Source organism: Suncus etruscus, chromosome 16 (genome assembly GCF_024139225.1).
Source record: "Suncus etruscus isolate mSunEtr1 chromosome 16, mSunEtr1.pri.cur, whole genome shotgun sequence".
Taxonomy (NCBI): Eukaryota; Metazoa; Chordata; class Mammalia; order Eulipotyphla; family Soricidae; genus Suncus; species Suncus etruscus.
Window position 1 is genome coordinate 24,381,979 of NC_064863.1, and position 7,547 is coordinate 24,389,525.

Consider the following 7,547-nt stretch of genomic DNA (forward strand, 5'->3'; position numbering starts at 1 on the left):
GCAGCATAATAACAAAAGAAGAAAGGGATAATAGTTTAGTACTGAGATAAAATTTTACTTTCACTGGAAGTTTTATGCTGACTCTTTCATTAGTGTTAAATTCTTTGGACATTCACTCTCATGTCCAAATGAAAGATGTTTTGTAGCTCTTTTGATTCATTCATTCATTTATTAGCTGGTTGGGCAACACCCTTCCGTTACTCCTGGATCTGCACTCAGAAATCCCCCATGGCGGGCTCAGGGAACCACATGAGATGCCAAAGATCCAAACTAGGTCTGTCTGGGTCGGCCGCATTCAAGGCAAATGCCCCATCATTGTTCTATCACTCCAGCCCAGTGTTGTTCTCTTTAATTTAAATAAAAATCTGAAGATCTCTCTATCCTTTTTGATCCTTATAATATTCATTATTCCTGAAGCTCCTAGAAAACATCTGAATAGCTTATGCTCTGTGTGATAAGGGATTAATTTCTAAGCACCGAAGTAGCAAGTTTTCTATGATAGCATAGATGTATCTTCAAGTATCACTTTTGTGCAAGGACTCCCCCAGGCATCTCTTTGGGCATAAAATCTGAAAAACCCAATAGTCAATATAAACGTCAAGTACATGGATACATGTACATTGCTAGTAGCCAGTTGAATAAGGAAAGTTCTAAAAACCCAAAGAAGCCCTAAGAAAAAAGATCCCCTTCCAATCTATTTAGACTTGATAAGAACATGAAGCTCTATTTTGTTAAACCATAAAAGCATAGTGTTTGTGCCTTTACATCAGCAAATTGCATTGCTATAACTGAGCCATTCTGCCATAAAACTATCCAATACCATGCCTGAATCACATTATACCTTCAATTGTTCATTAAAGTCCAAATGTGGTCTGAGTTGCTTCTTGTTCTTTGCACTGCTAAAGTCTGGGCTTGCAAGCAGCCCAGCTCAGCTGCTCCTTCATTACCCTACTGTCAAAATGACTATCCTTTTGATTTGCCAAGTTCTCCAAAGGAGGGGTATATAAGAAATAAAGCATAGATTACATTATAAATAAATAAAAATCATTTATTTACTAAATACATTTTAATATGCTTATGATCTTAAAATCTGATGCCAAAAAGTCCTCAAAATAAAGAAAAGAACATCTATACTCTTTTCAGAATATAGTATGTTGGAATATTTATAAGAAATGAAAACTAAAAGTTGAGGGAGAAAATAGTCTAAAAAATCACAAAACTATAATGTTTTAGAATTACCCACTAAATTTCACAGTATACTGTTATGTCCTTAACTTATTCTGTATATATTATTTTCTTCATTTTTTTGGTTCAGGTATGGAAAGAACTTTCCACAATATTTGTGTCCTATAATTGCTTTCTAAGTAGTACAGGGTGAAGGGAGGTCAAGAATAAAACTAAAGGCGAAAAGAATGCCAGCAATGAGTGTGGGGAATCCTACTAGGACAAGGAATAGATCTCCTTAATTGTACTGAAGTTTAATCCTGGAGGCAGCATCAATTTACCTGGGAAATCAAACCCACAGCACTAAGTTCAAGGACAAACAGCAATGATTTGCAGAATGCCAGACTCTGGGTAATCCAAGCGATGGTCTCTTCTAACCCCTCTGCATCCTCTCATTTACTTCCATTTCCAAATGAGGACACAAACACCTGTTCCAGCAGCAGGTGGCATTTGTTTATTATGGTTTTACCTGCTGGGTTTTAATCAGTCCACAGCTGTAGGAACCCGCTTATGTAACAGTTTATGGGACCCGCTTTTTATAGACGGCGATTTTTCCAGGAAGAAGTAAAGTTTCATACAACACTTTCATCATACACGAAACACTGGATAAGCGGCTTTTATTCCTCAATATCGCTTCCCCTAGCATTTAAGTCTACTAATTAGCGAATCATTTCACATGCAGAGTTGGAAAGCTAAGCTCTTATTCTTCTGCCTTCAGGGAGATCTTGTGCTATGTGCTCTCATTACAAAAATCTCTGTTTTTTTGCTAGAGAACAACCTAGCGTTCCCTGTGTGTTCTACTTCTTTTATAAGCCTCAGAAGGATTGTTAAAGCAACTTCCTTCTTGGAAAAAAATAAAGTTCAAATCAAAATAATCAATAATCAGCAGCAAAGAGGCTGCATGTAAATGAAAGTGCATCTTTGTACTTAAACTACACAACAATTCTTTGAAACCAACAATGTGAATTTGAAAATAACAAATAGCATGAGGTTAAAAAAAAAAAGCCATGACATGTGAATGATTTTTCTAACAAAGTAGTTTTTCTGGATTATATTAGAGTGCCGTGCTTTTTTATAAAACTTCTTTTGGAAGATGATACAGAGTCCCTATCTTTAGAACAGTTATAGGATTGATAAATAAAAAAGTGTTATTCAGGAACTCTTTCAGGACAGTAGTATTTGAATTATTTAATGTTAAGCACTTAATGCAATTGTGGGAAAATAGAAAGAAAATCAAATGTCTTTAAACATTTTGGAAGGCAAATGAATGAATATTCACATCTTAATTCTCAAATGCTTTTTACCTTTCATCTAAGCCTTTATTACCTGCAATTATAATTTTTCAATTATATAGATTTTTTTATTTTTCATACTGCTTATTTCTTCTGATATCTGCTCTGAAATAAAAAAAAGGTGAATTCCAGGTTACTTTAGAGCAGTGATACCACTCATTATATTTTCAGCTTGGAAAATACATTTGGCAAAATGGAAATATTGCAAATACACCACATAACATCAATTTTAAAGTAAAATATAAATGCTAACTAATAATAATTTATTGACTTTAATTTATCTATTTTAACTAGTATACTGAACCAATATCAAATATTAATAGTATGGCAAGATACAAAAGAAGAATATATCAATAATATATATTATGTAGATTTTCTATTAATCAAAACTGAATTTAAATATTTTTTTAATTTAAAAAAGTACAAGCTTAATTTTTAGAAAGTAATCCAAAATAAATTAAAAAAAAAAAACAACAATAGAGTGCGGGTAGCAAATGAGTATCCAAACAAAATGTAATTCCTGGAAAGAAATGAAAAGTGCAAATCATGAACTTCTTAATATTGAAAAGAAAAGGGGCTGGAGAGATAGCATGGAGATAAGGCATTTGTCTTGCATGCAGAAGGATGATGGTTCAAATGTTGGCATCCCATATGGCTCCCCCGAGCCTGCCAGGAGCGATTTCTGAGCATAGAGCCAGGAGTAACCCCTGAGCTCTGCTGGGTGTGACCCAAAAACCAAAAGAAAAAAAAATTTTTGAAAAGAAAATAAAAAAAGGTTGAAAGAAAATAAAAGAAAAACACTAATAAATCCAGGAAGTAATTATATAAATCAGTTATCCTCAAAGAAGGAAAACAAAATAAGAGAAAACTACAAATCTTAAATAGAAGACATACAAATTTAATTAAATATAAAAAATACTTAAATAAATATATTGTAAAGCAACACATGAAAACGTAGAGAGAAGATTGTAAGCTTAAAAATAATAATTAAAAAGTAGGCCAAAAATAAAATTAAAATTTTGATTAAAATAAAATATTAAAATCAAGTCACAAACATTAAAAAACGATATATCCTGAAAAGAAAAACACTTCTTGTAACACAATGAGCATGAGATCGTAAGAAAATTGATACACTATTTTTTACATTAATGTATTTTTTACAGGAATTGAAAGAACAATATTTAAGATGTTAAAATGAGGTGCCGGAGCAATGACGTGCAAGCACTAGCCTAGGACAGACTTCGGTTCCATCCCCCTGTGTCCCATATGGTCCCTCAAGCCAGGAGCAATTTCTGAGCACATGGCCAGGAGTAATTCCTGAGCATCACCAGGTGGCCCAAAACAAAACAAAAAAACAAGATGTTAAAATTATAAAACAAAAATCCAAGATATTTATACAAATTTCATAAGTAAAAGTAGCACTGAAATAATAATGGCATTTTAAATTGGTAAAGAAATATGTTTTCTTTCTTAGTTAAGCCTTATATAGGAAGCTAATAAAGGGATAGGACAGGTGTATTTATAAAGAAAAAAGATATCTTGGATTCAGAGAGATAGCACAGCAGTAGGAGGTTTGGCTTGCATGCATCCAACCCTGGACTGATTCGGTTTTGATTTCCGGCATCCCATATGGTCCCCAGAGCCTGGCAAGAGTGATTTGTGAGTGCAGAGCCAGGAGAAACCCATGAGTGTCACCGGGTGTGGCCCCAAGTCCAAAAATAAATAAATGGATGAATGCATGAAGCTATCTTTATTGTTCGAGTTATTGAATTAATAAACTGATTATTTATTTTTCAACTAATGGGGTTTTTGTGTGTGTGTTTTTGTTTTTTGTTTTGTTTTGTTTTTTTTTTTTTTTTTTTTTTTTTGCCACACCTGGTGATGCTCAGGGGTTACTCCTGGCTATGCATTCAGAAATCCTTCTGGCTTGTAGGACCATATGGGATGCTGGGGGATTGAACCATGATCCATCCTATGCTAGTTCATGCAAGGCAGATGGCCAACCCCCTACACCACAAATCGGGCTCTTATTGTTGTTGTTCTTTATATAAATACCTAGGAGTAAAATTATTATATTAATTGGATGCACTATTTCTAAAAGTAATATATATAGAAGCAACTCAAATTACCTAACAGCAATAAATTGATAAAGAAGTTATGATGTGCATACATAATGGAATAGTATTCCAATAAAGGAAGTAATAGGCTCTTCTTTTTTATTACAATGTAAATAGGACAGGAGGGATTTATACTAAGTGAAATAAATCAAAAGAATAAAGAAAAATACCAGATGATGATCTCACTTATGTACGTTTTATAGAAAAACAAAATGAAGATAAAGTCCAAAAAAAAACACAACCTAGATTTAAACTTTAGCAATGAAGTCAAATTCTATGTGGGCAGGAGCTGAAATAAAAGGCTCTATATAAAGGTGTGGAGGAATATGAACTTTTTGCTCCCATGTGGAATGAAGTAGCATTGTGACTTTATGCTTTATGTAAACATATAATATTTGCACTCTTGGAAACCAGTGATAATCTTTAGTGATTGGATGACCCAAAAGATCAAACAAGAATATGAACCCTGTAATTTGAACAGGAGAAGCAGAATAGGAAAGTATGATGTATTTAAAGGATCCTGGAATTGGGCCAAAGAGATAGAGCAGACATAGGGCTCTTGCTTTGCAAGAGGCAGACTCACGACTGACAGTGGTTTAAATTCCAGCATCCCATATGGTCCCCCATGCCTGCCAAGATCGATTTCTGAGCACAGAGTCAGGAGTAACCCCTGAGTCCACTGGGTATGGACCAAAACCAAAACCAAAAATAAAATAATAAAATAAAATAAAAGACCCCAGAAGGGGAACTCTCAAAGACTGGGACCTTCTATCAACTCAGAGAGCAATTAACAGTGTAACCCACAGGGTATCACATCTCAAAAACTAGGACTTAAAGTAAATAGTGGCTGCTTAAAGTTCCTTTCCACAGTAGAAATAGTATTTTTTTCAGCAACATTTGTTGAAATTTGGAGACAGTATTTACAGAAGAAAATGAGTATTATCAAAAGTTGGTAAAAAAAAATGAGTATAAAAGGGTTGGCTTAAATCAAGATACTGTCCCAATTTATTGATCATTTATATTTTCTCAATAAGTGTATTGAACATAATTTTAAAGTTTTATAACAAATGAATACAAACATGTATTCCCTTTCCACCCGTCAATACTTAGAAACAAATGTTGAAGATGAATATATTAACATATATTACTCTCAGAGAAACTTACACATGCTAAATATAGAATATGTACATTATGAGTTGTAGTTTCCTTTCTTTACAACCTTAAATATTCTCTTGAACTTTTACATTTAGAAGTTAAAGATATATAGTCAGCAAACTTTATCTGCTCAGGCTCATTAGTTGAGAGTCTAGGCTTTGAGAGCCAAGGTTAGTATAGTGGTAGAGTTGATAACTTATTTGGCTTACTCGTTCTAGGCCTTGATTGGATTCCATATGCTCTCCTGAGCCTCACTAGGAGATCTTCCTGAGTACTGAGTGAGGAGAAAACCTTTGCACTGCTAGATATGGCCTATAACCTTTTGGTCTCCCCCATAACTACACCCTTTTTGGTAGTGAAGTTACTTAGATCTCAGTAGCAATTGTAAAACAGTACTGAAACATAAAATCTGTAACAAAAGTGGACATGAATAATTTGATATGCATGTATTATAGTTTCATTTCATTTATATAAAAAGGATTGTATGTCTCTGCTCTATAAGATTGGAAGAAAGTAATTAAGAAAAATGGCATGCTATTATTTTTCTGAATTCAAATATCTGCTTGTCACAAATATCTGATGTCTAATAGTTGAAAGCAAAAACATTCATATTGTTTTGTTGTTATTATTGTTTACCCTGACATTAAAATTTCATAACGTTCTTCAAATGTATAATTAAAGAAAATAATTTAGATAACTACAATACTACTAGATTATCAATTTAAGTACATGTATATGCTTGCGTGTCAGAGTCAGAATTTTAGCACAAACCATACTTTGATATATGACATAAGCAAATGCAATTAGTGTTTTATTCTGGAATGTTCACATGAACCAGTAGGTTCTTGATTCTCTAAAATTCAGTTCTTTACTCAGGATTTTTTCTAATGTATACTATAGAGACTTGGGTGTTAAATTTCTAAATGGAGTTTTGCTTAATCTTTTACTCAGAGGAGGATTATTGTAAAAGGAACAATGAGTTCAGAACAACACCCCATAAGCATTATTGACAATATTCACTGAAATACAGAACAGAAATAAAATCCAAGTCAGTCTTTAACTGCTGTTGACAAATGAAATCAAATCTCCCACAAATGATTGTGAGATATTTTTAACATTGTTAGTTTAGGCTGTCTCTGCTTTCTTTCCTTGTTTTCGCCATTATTCATTTCTCAGAGTCTGAGTTAAACATGCTTCTTTGTTCCTTTCTCATTATATAACAGTGAAAAAAAAAACAACCTAGAAATCTCACTATTTAGGACTTTTGTCTTTTGGTTTTATATCTGGGTAAAGACAGTGCAAAGGCAAAAAAGGAAAGAGTATTATTGTTCTTTTATTACTTGACAAAAATGAAGCTTCTAACCCAGGTTGTCAAAGATGTGGCCATTTTTAGGCACCTTTCTCTCCTCACTGTTGTGCTTTCTCCTGGGAGAACAAAGTCCTCACATAGTTCACTACATACTTGCTTTGTTAAAGAAAAAGAAGATTATTAAGGTCTCATCAGACCAAAGACTTTCTCATTTGGACCATCTGTCTCTTTGTGCTTTCTTAAAGGAGCATTATAAAAAAAGGCATTTTTCTTTCCTTTTCTACCCACTTAATGTTTTATTAAATTGTGTGTTAAGCCATATTTTAAGAATTTGAACAAGTGGGACCTCACCACTATGAACAATTTTTTTCTCTTTTGTGCTTGCCATTTCAGTTGAACAAATCACATTTTTTTTTAACCTCTGTCTTAAGATTGTCGCTTTCAAGTCCA